Source organism: Benincasa hispida, chromosome 12 (assembly GCF_027475165.1).
Source record: "Benincasa hispida cultivar pf3 chromosome 12, pf3_genome.v1.1, whole genome shotgun sequence".
NCBI classification, from domain to species: domain Eukaryota; kingdom Viridiplantae; phylum Streptophyta; class Magnoliopsida; order Cucurbitales; family Cucurbitaceae; genus Benincasa; species Benincasa hispida.
The window spans coordinates 2,860,737-2,879,877 of record NC_143489.1 but is presented as its reverse complement, the minus strand read 5'-3'; positions in this window follow the sequence as shown (position 1 = coordinate 2,879,877).

Genomic DNA, 19,141 nt, shown 5'->3' with positions numbered 1-19,141 from the left:
TACCAGTGAGAGGGTTGAGGCCTCATTATTCAAGACTCGGAATCAACTGTCAAGGGAGCAATTTATCTACTTTCCCTATGATCGGGAAGGAGTGAATTTCTTCTTGTGTAAGTGTGTTCCCATCTTCCTACTCGGACAAATCCCCAAAATGATAGACTTATTGAGTCGTCTAACATGATCATTCTCACTCATATAGATCAAATGATTGCTCTCATAAATAAGAATTTACAACTCACTAAGGATTAAGGTCAAGTCACATATGGTCATCCTAGTGAAATAATTGTTTCTTCAAGAACGATTTCATAAGGAGAAACCAATCATTTCACTGTTCGGTCTTATATAAACTCTTTATAGAGAATATCCCCATTCACATATCTCCACATGGACAATGTGACTCATATTTTCTATAACATTTATAACTCATGTAACAATTACAAAGTGGGTTGTATCTGTAGTGTTACCATGATAAGACACTCAACCTTATCTATTTACTGTAGACTGTTTAGGTTTTTTAACATGAGCCACTTGTATGTCTACCACATACTGTTCAAATGACATCACATAGCCTTGGATCTTAGTTTATTGGACTGAATTAATGCAGTTTGAATGTCACATAAAATACCTCTTATTTTATTAAATAGATAATTTTTTCTTTCAAAATACAAGTTACAAGATATACGAGATTTAGGACACTAAGTCTAATAATCTCTTACTTATCCTAAAGCGAGCTCGATGTGAAGTATCAAATACAATACAATAAACTAGGACATACACTATACCCAATAAAATCTACCATTTTCCCTAGATTAGATGACTCACATCCCATAGACGCAGACTTTTTAGGTGACCCTAAAAAACTTTAGCCGTGAGAACCTTTGTAAATGGATTAGCAACATTGTACTTCGAAGCGTCTTTGTGATGATCACTGATGATGGGCATAAATGTACGTCATTATAGGCCTTTTATTTAGAATTATGAGGGATGTTAAGTAGAATATGCGTGATTATACTAAGAATTCATGAGAAAACGAGCTTGCATTGATCGACATTAAGAATCTTGGCTAACCCACTATCATGCGTTACTTTGCGTCCAATTGTCTATTTTTGTAGCTAACGTAGGAATCGATCGCATGCGGTGAATCTTGCCATTGGAGAGGCGTTGCATACACGATCGCATACGCTCGACACATTGATGTTGCGGCCATTAACTGCATACGTCCATCGCATGCGGCTACAGAGTATAACCATAATAGAGGGATGACCACAAGGGTGGTGGAATGCAATGATACTTCAGAAACCAAGCATGAACACATACCTTAGAAGTATCAAAAGGTGATGTTGGCATTTCACCTACCACACCGTTAGCAGCAGAGATTCAGAGCAGGTCCATCATGCCGTTAGTTGCAAAATTTCAGAGAAGAACCATTAATGTTGTCGGCGATCAAACTCTATAAATAGAAGTCTTAGAGCACAACTTTAGACATCCGAGCTTCTGCCTTCGGGCAGATCCTTGTGATCGAGAAAAAAGCGTGAGAGGATATTCTTGAGAGTTTTTCATTCCTTCTACCCTTTCGAGTGATGATCGGAGCTCCTCCGGAGATAGATCTTGAGAGAGACTGCTCCACCGCCCATCCATGGCACCATCGGAAGCCTTGACACACATCTGATGGATGCAAGACATTGCCCATCTGGCCCTCCATATCTCTTCTATCTCTGTTTGGTATTACATTATGGCTTAAGAGATTAATACATTTTAATGATCAATGCATTTCCCTATTTCCTTCAATTCCATCTTCTTTTTCTCCTCATCCTTTACTTTCACTGCAAAGACCAAGTAAGATTGCTAAGAGTATCGCATACTCAATCTTGCGGCGTAGACATATGAAGCAAGTAGCAACCCATCGAGAGGTGTATGTTGTGCAAGTGTTGTGAAAAAATCCTATTTACTTAGTGTGATGCTGTAGCAATGCTTGTCTATGAGCTGATCAGCAGTAGCTAACTGCCCGGGAGGATAAGTGGTGGAATGCATTAAGCAAAATAAGCAGTGTTCCTAGAGATAGGAATAATCTTACGTCAACCATGTTTATGTGATTACCTTGTCTTATGAGTGCATCATTCATCATTTAGGCATACTTAAGAGAGTAGTCTAAAGACCAAATCTAGGTTTGAGAGAGTCCGATTGGATCGCATAGGTAAGAAGATGGAATGTATAAGCTTCAAGGGTTCTTTGGCTCTATAACATACTGGTAAATGTTGACTGGATTGGGTATAGTGTATGTCCTAGTTTATTGTATCGCATAGGTAAGAAGATGGAATGTAGCTAACTGCCCGAGAGGGTAAGTGGTGGAACCCTCCTCTTACTTTAACTTTCACCAAGCCACAAATGTCTGAATGTATAAGCTTCAAGGGTTCTTTGGCTCTATAACATTTTCCAGAAAAAGGTCATTTTGTCATTTTTCCTTCTAGACAAGATTTACATACTAGTAAATGTTATAATTCTGAACTTTTTTCTCTTATTTTTCTTATGATTTTACAAGAGGGAGCACCTCTTATATATACAACTATGATAGCCAACTATTGAAAAACTTATAAGAGTAAAAAATGTACATATGATAAGAATAAGAATAAATGAAAATTACAGGGAATAAAATCTAGGTGGGTAAGGAAAGTAGAAGGCTTTCCATATTTAGCGCTCCCCCTCAAGCTGGGCTGTATATGTTGATCAAGTCCAGCTTATTTATTAAGTCTTCAAACATATTCTTGAATAGGACCTTTGTAAGTGTGTCAGCAATTTGTCTCTTGATAGGTATGTAGTTGAGTGAGATGCTTTTGTTTTCAATTTTTTCTTTAATAAAGTGTCGATCAATGTCCACGTGTTTTATGCGATCATGATGGACCGGGTCATTAGTGATACTTATAGTAGCATGATTATCACAGTATACTTCCATTGGTTCTTTTGATTTGATATTAAGTTCAGATAGAATGCTTTTGAGCCACATTCCTTCACATATTCCTTGAGCTAGAGCTCTTAGATCTGCTTTGACTCTGCTTCTAGATACTACAGATTGTTTCTTACTTCACCAAGTGACTAAATTTCCACAAACAAAGGTACAATATCTAGAAGTTGATCTTCTGTCTATTTTTTAGCTTGCCCAATCGACATCTGTGAAGATTTTGATGTTTTTCCTTCTAGATTTCTTGAAGTAAAATCCCTCTCATGGAGTTCCTTTCAAGTACCTGAGTATTCTGTACACAGCTTACATATTGTCTTCTGTTGAACTGTTCATGAATTGACTTACAAAGCTGACTACAAAACAGATATCAGGTCTTGTGTGAGTTAGGTAAATCAATTTTCCAACTAGCCTTTGATTTTGATCTTTGTTAACCATTGTGTGATTGTTTTCTTTGATTATGTGATTGTTTGTGTCAATTGGGGTATTAGCAGGCTTGTATCCAAGCATTCCAGTTTCTTTTAACAGGTCAAGGACATATTTTCCTTGAGAAATTCTCAAGCCTGTTTTTGAGCGGGCCACTTCCATCCCTAGGAAGTATTTAAGGTTGCTTAAGTATTTTACTTCGAATTCCTTGGCTAAGAAAAGCTTTAGATTTCTTATTTCTTCTTCATGGTCTCCTATAAGGATAATATCATCTACATAGACAATGATAATTGCTATTTTACCCATGCAAGAATGTTTGATGAAGAGAGTATGGTCAGATTGTAAGTACCCATTTTTCTTTAGCACTCTTGAAAATTTATCAAACCACGCCCTAGGGGATTGTTTTAGGCCATAAAGGGATTTTTTGAGTTTATACCTTATTTATGGTTTTAGTAGATTCTATACCGGTAGGTATATCCATATACACTTCTTCTTCTAAGTCTTCATTAAGGAAAGCATTTTTTTATGTCTAATTGGTGAAAAATCTAATCAATATTCACAGCTAAGGAAAAAAGGATACAAATACTATTTAATTTTGCCAACGGGGCAAATGTTTCTTGATAGTCAATGCCATATGATTGGGTGAACCCTTTAGCAACCAGTCTAGCTTTGAATCTATCTATTTCTTTGTTAGCTTTATATTTGATGGTAAAGATCCATTTGCATTCTATTGTTTTCTTTACTGGAGGTAGATCTGTTATTTTCCATGTGTTGTTCTTTTCTAAGGCCTTTATTTTGTCTAATACAGCTTCCTTCCAATTAATATACTTGAGGGCTTCGTAGACATTGTTCGGAATGTGTACTTGGGATAGTGTAGTTATGAATGCCTTGAACTTGGGAGAGAGATTTTTGTAATACAGGTAGTTTTGGATGGGATGCATCGTACAGGTTTTTACTCCTTTCCGTTTTGCAGTGGGAGGATCAATGTCTTTAGTGAGTGTTTCTATCGTAGAGTTGGAGACATGATTTTCCTATATTTCGATTGGGTTCTGAGTGAGTACTGGTTCATGTCCAAGATTGTTCTTCCTTCTAATATAGACTATAGGTTCTTTTCTACCTTCAGGTGGGCCTTGATTGGGAACATCGATTTCATGTATATATGGGATAAAAGGAACACTTTCTTTAATGAGATCTAGTTGGTTTCCTTCATTTTCCAGAAATTTTTCATTTTCTAGGAACACTTTCAATTTTTTGGAGAAGGTCTAACTGCTCGTTAGTAAACACATTATGTTCAGGGTTGAAGTTACCTTCTGATGATGTACTTGCTTGATAGGCCTTTCCACGTCTGTCTCCTACACCTTTGTTGGGCAAAATTCCTATCCCAGACCAAGTCAATCAAAGATACAAGACATGGAAAGCGGAAAATAATATGGTTATGTCATGGTTAATCAACTCCATGACGACAGAGATTGGTGAAGGATTTTTACTCTTCTCAACTGCAAGTGAAATTTAGGAAGCAGCCCATGAAACTTATTCTAACCAAGAAAATACTGCAGAGTCATTTGAAATTGAAGGAAAAATTCATGAGCTACGGCAAGGGGATATGCAAGTCACTCATATTTCACTCAAATATCTCACCTTTGGCAGCAACTAGATGTATTTGAAAGCCATAAGTGAGAATGCACTACAAATGAAGCTACATTAAAAAATATAGTTGAAAAGAAACGAGTGTTCAAATTTCTACTTGGCCTTAATAAAGAACTCGATGAGGTACGTGGTAAAATCTTAGCTATTAAACCATTACCTAACATTAGAGAAGTGTTTGCAGAAGTAAAAAGAGAAGAAAGTAGGAAGAAACTAATGTTAGGAGTGACTGCAAGTTCTGAATCTGAAGGATCAGCCTTACTTGCTCGAAACCTTGGTAATGAGGTACATATAAATACTCATGATAACCGTTGCAATCGAAATCAGAACTACATAGGAACTGAGAATTGGCAACGAAAACCAAGACCATGGTGTGCACACTGTAAAAAACCAAGACACACTAAAGAAGTGTGTTGGGATATTCATGGTAAACCTCCAGATTGGAAGCTTGACAGGTAGTCTTCCTTTCCTTTTCCACATATGAACATCACAACTGATTGTAACCAATGTAGATAATTCCTTCCATTTAATTTGTGATTAGTGATTGAAAATATGATCCCTTCAGTATTGTTAGAATTTATGGATGCCATAGAAAAATTGTTGATTGACAAAACAAGAAATTAAGGATGAAATAGGGTAAACAAAAGAAAACTTATAAAAAAAACACTCTAGACTTGGTTTTTGTCAAAAAAAACCCGCTTTAGACCCGATCCGATTGGGTTAAAAAATACTTTAGACCCGATTTTGTCAAAGAGCTGCTCCAGACCCGACCCGATTAGGTTCAAAAAATTCTCGGTCCTTCTTAACACGATTCGACCCACGATACTTATCAATTTATCGACCCGATTCAGCAATCGATCGGCACTCTGCATCCATGATCAGCGACCACCCACGATCGGAGACGATGCTTATGAGAATCGGCACCCATGACTGACGACTTTTGGTTAATGAACGAGCTTTGTGGTGGTCAGTCGAAGAATGTGTTTCGGCTGGGAATGCTTTGATTAGTTCGCGATTAACTATTTAGATGCGATTTGATGCGTTTTGGCCAGTCGTTCGTGAAAGTCAGAGTATGGATTTGCTTCGGACGTGAAGCTCCAAGGAATCTGATGCACTGCTTCATGGAAATTGATATGTTTGAGATTTCAATGTTCTGTTTTTCTTTTCTAGGGTTTTGGACGTGAAACTTATAGAAAAGACTCAAAGAAATGGCTCTGATACCATGTGTAATTCTGAACTTTTTTCTTTTATTTTTCTTATGATTTCACAAGAGGGAGAACCCCTTATATATACAACTATGATAGCCAACTGGAAAAACTTATAATAGTAAAAAATGTACATATGTTAAGAATAAGAATAAATGCAAATTACTGGGAATAAAATCCAGATGGGTAAGGAAAGTAGAAGGCTTTCCATATTCAACAGTAAATAATTTTCTTCAAACTCGTTTAGCAGTCCATTCTTAACCAACCTCTCAATCCTATTGAGATTAATATGACCTAGTTTTATATGCCAAAGATGATTATTTTCTTTTAGAGAAACCTTTCTTCTTTTGTTTTCTGTGGTTGCAATGTTGAACATTTCAATGTTATGTAGCATTTTAGATAGTAACGACCTTAGTACATATAAGTTACTTTCGTTTGTTGCAAAACACATATAATCACCATTTTTCGAACAAACGTTTTATGACGAATAAAAGATATATTATAAGAGTGTTCTAATCATGTTCCTCTTAAGATTAAGAGCATAGTATACATTGTCAAATAATATAAATTTTGAATTGAAAAATACTTTAAGCTCCTAACTGAAACTGTCGAGACAACCTCCCCTCTTCCAACCCATAGAGTCATCTCTCTAGCCTCAAGCTGCTTCCATGAACTAGTTTCCTATAAAGTAGTACAAACATGGTTAGTGGCTCTTGAATCTAGTATCTAGTAAATCATATTTACCTTCTTTTGCCTTCTTCTTTTCGACCAAATACTTAGGGTAATTTCTCTTCTAGTGCCCATCCTGATTGCAGTGGAAGCAGGTTCCTTTTGTAGTTTTGACCTTTTTGTCTTTCTGGACATGAGCAATAGTGGTGGTTTTATTCTTCTTTCCACCATTTTTCTTCTTCCACTTCTTGACACTAAGAGGAATGAGGTATAGAATTAGTTTTAGAGGTCGAACCTTTGTGAAACTTCTTGTTAGAGAAGGCAATGTTTGCCTTCCCACTGATCCATTTGACTTTTATTAAAGACTCATAAGTCTACAACTCGTTAAAAAGAGTGGTAAGGTTGTAGTTGATAGCACCAAAATTGTGTTACTTTCCTCTTCTTAATTCTAGGTCGTCACTATATTTAATGTCTTTTTTTGATTATTTTGTAGACATCGAGCATCTTGAAGGTAGAATTCATCGTTACAAGCTATTTGGGGTTAATTTGGAGCATTAGGAGCTAATTTGAGAAACCGGACTTCAAGAGGACGTGAACGGATGAAAAACCCCCTAAGAGCATCACAACGCCCAAACGAGCATTGCACGACGCTATAAGGCAGTAGCTACCCATTCGATGAAGCACAGGGTAGTGTTGCGACGCTACAAATAGCGTTGCAATGCTACGAATTGAAGCAGACATGCACTGTAGAGCAGAGTAGCGTCGCGACGCTATAGTATTTTCTATAAATATAATACTTCACATTTTAGTGCGAGGGATCGACCCACAATTGGCCTCCAGCCGATTTTTACCCTTTTCTTACCTCTCCACTTGTATTTTTCTCCTTTTTTCTTCTCATCTCATGTAACTAATGGAACGATGTCGGGATTTATCTTCTTCATCTCAATTATGTTGGAATGTAATCTTTTGGGAGTTATGTTGGAATGCAATCTTTTTGTTCTTGTTTATGAGTTTTAATCTGAACTTTTTGTTTTATGAATTGCATGATTTTAATTATTGATTAACGCCAAATAATTTGTTGTGTGATTCTAATGCTTTGTGATTACCCTATAATATCTGATAAATATTTATAGGTTAATCTCATTGGAAGCAATAGGTTAGTTGGCAAAAAGAACTACTCCTATCAACCTAGAGAAAAACCATATTGAATGTTTGATTAGATGTTGGAAGTTGAACACTCATCCTAGTGTTATCCCTAGAACTTAATGCGATTAGTTAATTTATATAGAGCGGATTGCAACAAGTAGAGGTGTGCGGGAGTTTCCTACTCGAGGGGCATCCCACATATGCATGCTCGAGGTTGCAGTGGATGCCAGCACCGTGTGGATTCACCAAGGAGGGGTATTATGGTCCTTGGGATTACAAGCCTAACCATTCTTGGTGGGGGGAGTCTTTTGACCATGGATACTTAGGATGGCAACAGGTCTTTGGCAGCCAAGATTTCATAGAACCACACAAGTCAAATCACGCTTAGTCTTCAGGGTTAGGTATGTCTTTAGAGGATTTGGTTATGGAGCTTGCTGACAGATCTTTTAAGTTTAAGCAAGATAACCCCCGTAGGCAGCAAAAGTTCAAGCACATCCAACAGGAGAGTCTTTGACCCGAGGCAGAGGCTAGGACTGACTTGCAAAGTCTGAATAACCTTGTTGCTCGACTTGCAACTTCAGTTGGGAGGCCGAACGAGTCATTGCCAGACCATTTCTTTGATTTTCTAGAGACCCAGAGGTATGAAGTAGTCCACGTCGACATGGTAAAGGAGCATGAACTTCTTCCTAGAGATTCGTGCCCAAGTATGAAGTTGAAATATTCAATTTCTGAACTTGCTAATAGTTCTTTTCATTCTTAACGTATCTTTAAGCTTAGCAGCAAGGATTGATCACCCATGTTGCCCAACTAACGGAGACCACACAGAAACTGGAGAGCACATTAGAGCAGTCCATCGTCTATTCATCACAGGCTGAGTTATTTGCGGAGTATTACTACTCCAGTGATGATGAGGACGTCACTCCATGCTTGCCAGTCTATGAGGTTAAGTATGAGTATAGGATTAATTTGGTAGAATCTCAGGTAAAAGAGCCAGAGGCTCTGAAGCCTCCTCCTATTCTTTGTACTGACATTCCTCTCATTTTTTAATTTTGATCACCTTCGCCTTACAAGTCAGTCAAGTCAGTTGAGTCAGAGTCTTTATTTTTCAGTTGAGTCAATCCTTGAGTCTTTTGATTCTTTCTTTTTACCTTTTTTGTTGTATTTTAAAAAATCAAAATTCGACCTATCTGGTTCTCTTCAGAAGATGAAGAGCCTTATAGCCTTACTAGGCTATATAGACTCATCTAGGAAGAGACAGAGAAATACGAGAATTTCTTTGTGTCTTAATAGGGGACAAGTCACGTCGAGCAATCAACGTTAAAAATTTGTGCTTCCTAGAGGGAGCCAAGTGATAAAATTTATTGCTTTCCTTTACTGCTTTCTAATTTAACTTTTTGTTTTTCTTTTGTAGGCTTTCTTTCCCTCTGCCCTATAGAAGAAGAAGATCAATTTAATGCAATCCTCTTACCACCATCCAGTGTACAGAAACATCATCAGGGAGGTTTTCTATTCCCTTGACTCTTTTATTTTTTATTTTTTATTGAGCTTTACTTGAGATATATTGAGGACAATGTATCATTTTAAGTTGGGGGTGGGGTATGTTGTGACTGATGGGGTCCTTGAGATCTATGCTCAGACGATGTTTGTGTGCTTGAATTTTCTTGTTCGCTCTCTTGCTTGGTTTGTTATGATGAAGTAGTTGATGACACACCCTTTTTGTGATTAGGTTTGCATGAAACTATGTTTAAAAAGCATAACCATGAACTTTAGCCCATTTTAAAAAAATTTCTTATCTCTCATGCATCTTTAAGTCCCTTATCTAACGAAGTTAGGTCTTGCATGCTTAGACTTGTATTATTGGTCTTATATTTTTGTTGTCACCTTGAAGGCCTAGGTGATACGTGGTAGGTGACTGAAAGCTCAACTGAGTAATGCATGCCTAAGTTTTTTTTTTTTTTTCCAAACTCTTGTTTCGTATTGTAAAAGCCAAGTGTAAAGTATATAAAAAGCAAGTTTGTAAAAGGCGGGGTGTGTTGTAAAGTAAAAGCAAGTTTGTATGTTATTTTTTAAGGGGATTACTCCTCTTTCTTGGGTTATAATTAACCTGGGGTGGCTATGACATCCATAGTTTCCCTCTGAGCTAAAGTACCTCGAGGAATGAGTAAGCTTTGGATGACTCGCATCACACCCGTGTGGACAAGCCAAAACGAAGGTGATGTGTCTAGATAAGGTTTCCTCTTTTGTATAAAGTAAAAAAATATATAATAATAATAATAATATAAAAATTTGGTTTCCTTATGTGAGTTATTACAAAGTTGAGTCTAGGAAGCTTGGCTCTTGAACCTTCAAGCCAGTGTAGGGCGAAACGAATTGAGGGCCCTAAAAAACCATTCCGAGCTTTGCGAGCTTAATTAGTAGGGTTTTTGTCTCACTCATGCATTAAAAGTTGAGAATTATTTTTAAATGTGCTTTATTGATTGATTGTAATCAGATTTCATTTTTTGATTACAAATCTCATCCTTATAGACTGTTGAGACTAGAGTAACGACCCTTGTGATTTAGCAAGCATACTTTTAGCGTGAATGTGTGATTTTACCTTGCTCAAGGACAATCTAGTATTAAGTTGGGGTGTTTGATAGCACCAAAATTGTGTTATTTTCCTCTTCTTAATTCTAGGTTGTTACTATATTTAATGTGTTTATTTGATGAATTTGTAGACATCGATCATCTTGGAGGTTGAATTCATCGTTACGAGCTATTTAGGGTTCATTTGGAGCAATTAGAAGCTAATTTGAGCAATCGGGCTTTAAGAGGACATGAATAGATGAAAACACCCCTAGATGGAGTGTCGCAACGCTCAAACGAGCATTGTGCAATGCTATAAGGAAATAGCTACCCATTCAGTGAAGAACAGGGCAACGTCGCAATGCAACGAATTGAAGCGAACACGCGCTGCGGAACAGAGCAGTTTCGCCACACTATATACAGCGTCGCGACGCTACAGTATTTTCTATAAATACAATCTTTCGTGTTTTAGAGCGGAGGATCGACCCACAATCGGCCTTCAGCCAATTTTTACACTTTTGTTACCTCTCCACTTGTATTTTTCTCCCTTTTTCTTCTCATCTCATGTAACTAATGGAACGATGTCGGGATTTGTCTTCTTCATCTCAATGGAAAGGTAAGTTCTAGCTATTTTCTAGTTTAGGAAAATTTGGAACAATGTAGTTTTTTTGGGAGGTTTGTTGGAATGCAATTTTTTTTATTCTTGCTTATGGGTTTTAATATGAACTTTATGTTTTATGAATTGCATGATTTTAGTTATTGATTGACCCCTAATAATTTGTCGTGTGATTCTAATTCTTTGTGATTACCTTGTAATATCTGACAAATATTTATAGGTTAATCCCATTGGAAATAATAGGTTAGTTAGGCAAAAAGAACTGCTCCTATCAACCTAGAGAAAAATCATATTGAATGTTTGAATAGACGTTGAAAGTCGAACACTCATCCTAGCGTTATCCCTAGAACTTAATGTGATTAATTAATTTGTATGGAGCGGATTTGTTTTCTATGCATGTTGATTAATTAGGTAATTCGGACCATTGATTGGGATTCCAATCAATTGGGCTAGGCATATTCAAGAAACTAAATTGCATTTAAATAACTCGATGAACAAAATTATATTGGCCAATTCCGATTCCCTTAAGCTAGATCGTTTCTTTAATTGCATTGTTATCTTTCATTTTCTTACACTTTATTTCTTTTATGAATTTTCCTTTATCTAACCATACCAATCCCCCATCATTTATCACTTTAACTAAAAACAAACTTGATGAACTAATCTTCCATGCTTCCCCGAGGTTTGACCTCGGACTTGCTGCTTGTACTAACAGTTAGTATAAGTAGTTTGTTTGGTGATTTATAAATATTATTTGTATAGCAAGGGTTTGGGAGCGACGTCAAAATTCCTGCTATCAGTAATCAATTTTATTCATAACATAATTGCAACGAAATTATAGAAAACTATCTAGCAGAGATTCTAAAATAAAACTCACTTGACTGGGATAATTTATGAGACCTCCGTTCATCTCGACGACATCGACGACATTGAAATGAACCATCATGTTAAGGATATGTTCTTTAACAGACGATCCTTCTGCCATCCGTGCATTGAAGATGAACTTAAGTGCATCATGCATGGCTTGTGAAGAAGGTTTTCCAAACATGCCATGTAATGATTCTATGATCTTGTGTGCAATGATCATGGTTTCATGCTTTTTTATTAGGACTTCAGTTAAACCTACCAAAATGTAAACTTTGGCCATATCATTGGCCTTGATCCACCTCTCATAAGCATTAGGAAAATTTCGAGATGTGTTAGGCCTAGGGACTAGAGGACATTCCTCTATTAGAATGAATTTAAGGTCGTCTATGTCCAAGACAGTATCGTATTTTTCTAAATTGTATATTTTTCTCCAATTAATTTTTTAGCTTTAAGAAGGTTCAGTATAGCATTAGTCATTGTGATACGAAACAAATTACTTATAGTAGAAACTTATGTAAAAATTCGTTTTAATTCAATCAGTTTAGCAAAAGAAATAATGAACGCTGACATCGTTTTATTTTGCAATGATACTTTAGTGATTTAGAATGAATGCCGCCTCGAGGCAAATAGTTACTCTTTCACTCAACTGAGACATTCTCAATCAAATATTATACCAGAATAACTCTTATTCATATAATATTTAATTACCATTGGTTTGGTTTATAAATCATTAACTACCTCAGTGTTTTCTAGTAAGTGTAACCCTTCATTTTCAACCCTATAATCTCGCCCCAACCAGTCTTTCTAAGGGTAGAACGTAATTGGTGCAATTGATTATAGCGATCTTATACATTTTTGGAGTTTGTTATGTCCCTTTCCCATGCAAACACCTTCCTAAGGGGGCTACGAGGCCGAGCATGGAAAAAACATTTCAAACCAATGAAGGAGACCGCAGGATATGTTGACACACGCCCTTCTTCTACTTACTATAAACATTTTTTCCATTCACCTTGGTATTGACCCATGCAAACACCTTCTTAAAAGAGGGTGCACCCAGGGCACCATGAGGTTGAGCCTGAATTTCACCTTGTGAACTTTTAGGGAGAACATGAATGGAAAAATGACATATCATTTACATCTTTTTCCTTCCACTAAGTGTTTAGAAAAATTGGTTTATTAACTCAAAAAAATTGAACTAAATAATGTAACTAAGTCCATGTTAATTTCCTCAATATAACGTTTATATTGTATATTTTAACAATATGTGATTTTATTTATTAAACTATTTAATAGACAAACATACTTACTACATGCTTATAAAATATTTGACTAATTCACCTCCCAGGTCGGTTCCCAAGTAGGGGTATTCTGTTTCCGTCAGCTTAAATACCCTAGCCTAGATAGAACGTTCCTTGGACAAAGGTCTCTTATAGATAATTATTTTATAAATTTAATCTTTTACGAAATTCATTTTAATCATATTCAAACAAATTAAAAGATTAACCTATTTCTAGTCATATTAGAAATATCTTTAATATAAGTCTAGGTGAACCAATTTTAAACCATTTAAAATTAATTTGTACCTAAGCTTGTGATAACTGGCAGAAATGCCAGTTATTATAAGCCTTTTATTTAGAATTATGAGGACTAACAGGTAGAAAACACAGTGATAATACTTAGAATTTGTGAAAAATTGAGTTTTGCGTCGATAAGCACCTAAAACCTCACTGACCCAATATTATGCATTATTCCGTGCCAAAGTGTATATTTTTGTAGTTATCGCAGAAATCAAGCGCATGCGTTTGTAATAAGTAATCACAGACAAATGCATGCACGGAAGCCAGGCGACCACAAAAGACGAACGCAGACGGCAACCCCATGCATCCAACACATGGAAGTTGCAATAATTGCATGCATCCAATGCATGGAGAATGCGGAGAACAAATAGAGATTGTGGCCACGGATTGATAGCCATAATAGAAGATCGCAAGATGGGTAGAACGCATTGATAACTTCAGCTAAATTTAGCTGGGATGCATACCTTGGGAGTATCAACAAGATAAGGCGATGTGACAATGCCCATACCACGAAAAAAGCAGTAGTGAGCCATACCTTCATCATTACAGCTGTTGGCATCCTGATTCTATAAATAGCCCTTGAGACCTTCATTTTGAGACATCCGAGCTTCTGCCTTGAGGCAGAAGTTTGTGATCATAGATGAGAGCTTGAAAGAGATTTCTAGTGAGAATTCTTCATCTCCACAACCCAGACCGAGTGACGATCGGAGCATTCGTCGGAGATAAAGCTCGAGAGAGACATCTTCACCATTCAACCATGGCCCCACCGGCAGCCTTAACGCAGAGTCCTTCATCTCCCAGCTAATCTTTGTATTGTATTACATTTTAGCTTGAGATATTAAGATATTTTGTGATCAATGCAAATCTTAATTCCTTCGTTATCGTCTTCTTCATTATCTTCATCTCTATCATAGTTTTTCTTCAGCGTTTATTTATCAAAGTCAATCGCATGCTTAATCGTGTAGCCTAGAGATAGGACGCATGTAGCAACCCACCGAGAGGTGTGCGTTGTGTGAGTATAGTGAGTTAATCCTCTTTTCTTGGTGAAAGGCTTTGGCACGCCTGTCTATGGGATGCTGCATTGCTTGTCTATAAGTTAAGTAGCTGTGTCTAACTGCCTGAGAAGGTAAGTGATGGAACGCACTAAGAAAGGTTCGTATTGTTTCTAGAGATAGGCACAATCTTATGCTCGATGCAACCATGCACTGTAGAGATATAGTCATGCGACTGACCACCGAGAGGTATGATGAGTTAGTGCAACGAGTTGGGATTACTAGGGAAATTTAAGATAGTAAACATTACTATGCGTTATTGATTGTTGTGTCTCTACTTATTCTCATTGCAAGTCTTCTACTACTCAATCTGTTTAGTTAGGAATAGGAGTAGTGTGTAAAACATTTAAACCTTCTTCGCCTTATTTTTATTCTTATTCATCGCCTCAAACGCATCACTTCACAAATATTATTGAGTGACAAGTCCCCGTGTTCGACCTCGGATTACCAGAGAAACTTGTGTTTGTGTTATACTTGGCGCAAGCGTAAGAAAACTTGTGATAGGAATGTGTGATCATTGCATGCTAAGATTAACGTATCATCATTCTGACGCATGACCTCAGATGCATGGGAGAAAACATATCAGTTATGTCTAACGCATGATTTCATGTTCAAACCCATCCGTCCTTAAATGATAAAAACAAAACAAAACAAAACGTGTCCCTAAATTATCCCAACAAGTTTTTGGCGTCGTTGTCGGGGACTTGGCAACTAATGTTTTGTGAAGTTTTTTTGTGTTTCTGCAGGCACCCTTTCAATCTTAAGCGTATTGTAGATTGTGCGACCAAGCTGCAAACAATATTTTAAGTATAGGCAATGCATCGAGAGTCAAATATTGACCCCGAGATTAGAAAGGCTATCTGTCGCATGAGTTGGAAGCAGTCTTAGACGCATGTCAACCATCATGCGTCCAACAATTGCTGGAAGCTCCAATGGTCAGGGCGAGCCCTTGACCCAAGCAGTTGAGAGCCATCTCCTGTATGGGAGACTCCTTGCGGTGACAACACTCCAATATCTCCAGGGATGTCTTTTACTCTATCTTTTACACTGCTTTCCTAGTTTAGTTATTATTTTTATTTATTGTTATTTTGGATATATAGCTGTTTCCTTGGTTGTGGTGCGTTTGCTCCTTGTAGGTGCAATAATAACCCTCCTTGGTGTGCTGTTACAATGGAAGAATCCTCCATATCCTTCAACGCATGGCTTCAATCGCATGAACTCCAACGCATTGTTGCATGAAGTTCTTTTCTTGTTATCTTTTATGCATTATCCTTTTGGAATTCTCCTTGTCTGACTGCGATTCTTTGCAATGCGTCTATAATGGTAAAAATAATTCACCGTGTCCTCTAATTAGTATCGCAAGGCACCCCTTACTTTTAATAGCCTCTTCAAATTGTGAAAGTCTATAGTTTTATTATGTGCAAACCTTTGCTCAAGCATTTGTTATCACATTCCTGTTGAGTTTTCTTTTAGCTTGTAGTGAGAATCCTGCCACCCTCTAAGTTTGGAGGGGTAGTAGCGGTCTCGGAGAATTGCATTCATCACATTGCGGTCATTTCCTTAAAAAAAAATGCAATGATAACAAATGCTTGAGCAAAGGTTTGCACATAATAAAACTATAGACTTTCGCAATTTGAAGAGGCTATTAAAAGTAAGGGGTGCCTTGCGATACTAATTAGAGGACGCGATGAATTATTTGTACCATTATAGACGCATTGCAAAGTACCGTAGTCAGACAAGGAGAATTCCAAAAGGATAATGCATAAAAGATAACAAGAAAAGAACCTTAAGTAGAAGAACGCATGCGACAATGCGATGGAGTTCATGCGATTGAAGCCATGCGTTGAAGGATGTGGAGGATTCTTCCGTTGTAAGTTTAGGAGGGTAATAACTGGCAGAAATGCCAGTTATTATAAGCCTTTTATTTAGAATTATGAGGGCTAACAGGTAGAAAACATAGTGATAATACTTAGAATTTGTGAAAAATTGAGTTTTGCATCGATAAGCACCTAAAACCTCACTGACCCAATATTATGCGTTATTTTGTGCCAAAGTGTCTATTTTTGTAGCTATCGCAGGAATCAAGCGCATGCGTTTGTAATAAGCAATCACAGACAAATGCATGCACTGAAGCCAGGCGACCGCAAAAGACGAATGCAGAAGGAAACCCCATGCATCCAACACATGGAAGTTGCAATAATTGCATGCGTCCAATGCATGGAGAATGCGGTGAACAAATAGAGATTGCGGCCACAGATTGACAGCCATAATAGAAGATCGCAAGATGGGTAGAACGTGTTGATAACTTCAGCTAAATTCAGCTTGGACGCATACCTTGGGAGTATCAACAAGATAAGGCAATGTGACAATGCTCATACAGTGAAAAAAGCAGCAGTGAGTCATACCTTCATCATTATAGCTGTTGGCTTCCTAATTCTATAAATAGCCCTTGAGACCTTCATTTTGAGACATCTGAGCTTCTGCCTCGAGGTAGAAGTTTGTGATCACAAATGAGAGCTTGAAAGAGATTTCCAGTGAGAATTCTTCATCTCCACAACCCAAACCGAGTGATGATCGGAGCATTTACTGGAGATAGAGCTCGAGAGAGACATCTCCACCATTCAACCATGGCACCACCAGCAGCCTTGACGCAGAGTCCTTCATCTCCCTTCTAATCTCTGTATTGCATTGTATTTTAGCTTGAGATATTAAGATATTTTGTGATCAATGCAAATCTTAATTTCTTCATTACCGTCTTCTTCATCATCTTCATCTCTATCAAATTTTATCTTCAGCATTTATTTATCAAAGTCAATCGCATGCTTAATCATGTAGCCTAGAGATAGGACGCATGTAGTAACCCACCGAGAGGTATGCGTTGTGCGAGTATAGTGAGTTAATCCTTTTTGCTTGGTGAAAGGCTTTGGCATGCCTATCTATGGGATGTTGCATTTTCTTGTCTATAAGTTAAGTAGCCGTGTCTAACTGCCTGAGAAGGTAAGGGATGGAACACACTAAGCAAGGTTCGTATTGTTCCTAGAGATAGGCACAATCTTTTGCTCGACGCAACCATGCACTATAGAGATATAGTCATACGGTTGACCACCGAGAGGTATGATGCGTTAGTGCAACGAGCTGGGATTACTAGGGGAATTTAAGATAGTAAACATTACTATGCGTTATTGATTGTTGTGTCTCTACTTATTCTCATTGCAAGTCTTCTATTACTCAATCTGTTTAGTTAGGAATAGAAGTAGTGTGTAAAATATTTAAACCATCTTTGCTTTATTTTTATTCTTATTCATCGCCTCAAACACATCACTTCACAAATATTATTGAATGACAAGTCCCCGTGTTCGACCTCAGATTACCCGAGAAACTTACGTTTGTGTTATACTTGGCGCAAGCGTAAGAAAACTTGTGATAGGAACACGTGATCATTGCATGCTATGTTCAACGCATGACCTCAGACGCATGGGAGCAAACGCATCAGTTATGTCTAACGTATGATTTCATGTTCAAACCCATCCATCCTTAAATGATAAAAACAAAACAAAACAAAATGTGTCCCTAAATTATCCCAACAGCTTACATGTAACTCTTGATTATAGACTTTAATGTAGTTCATTAAACTTATAACTATTATAAAATAATGAAATTATTAAAACCAATAATTTTCATCTAATGACATTGATTAAATATAACAATTATATTTATCAAAGTAATGTAACGCTCAATGCAAAGTTTACATTCATCTAATAATAATAACACTTATAATTATCATCCATGAAAATAAACATACATATTCATTTTCAATAAACAATATAACAATTATATTATTACTAATAAAAATAACTCACATGCTATCATACTATATAACAATTATATTCTAGTATGATGCCTGAGCATGCTTAATTAATCATACAACCATATAATATAACACGTATGTTGAAAAAGATGCATGAAACATGTTTATCCTAAGGAGGATTTTAAACTATATCACATTCATTGTGCATATTACTAATATAATCATGCATCACATGCAAAATTAAATTAAGTAGCGAAATAGACCGAATTTGGCACTCAAAAAAATATTAATTAAATTACTATAACTAATTAATATTAATATAATTAATTAAAATAAACTAAAATACAAAAACAAGGAAATTTGTTGCCAAAACCCGGAGGAAGACTCAAACCCACAACCGCTTAGATGGAATGCCATATGTGTGCCTCACCTCGAAGCATCGCAACACTGTACCCTAGCATTGTGATGATACAGAAATCCTCGCATGGTTATACCCTGTCCCAGACTACCCTCTGAGCCTAGGAAAGATGACTGCAGCAGTTATCAACCCTTTCGTTGACACTTACTGCCTAATAACTCTTGCGGAAATAACTCTGATACCAATGAATAAATTCAT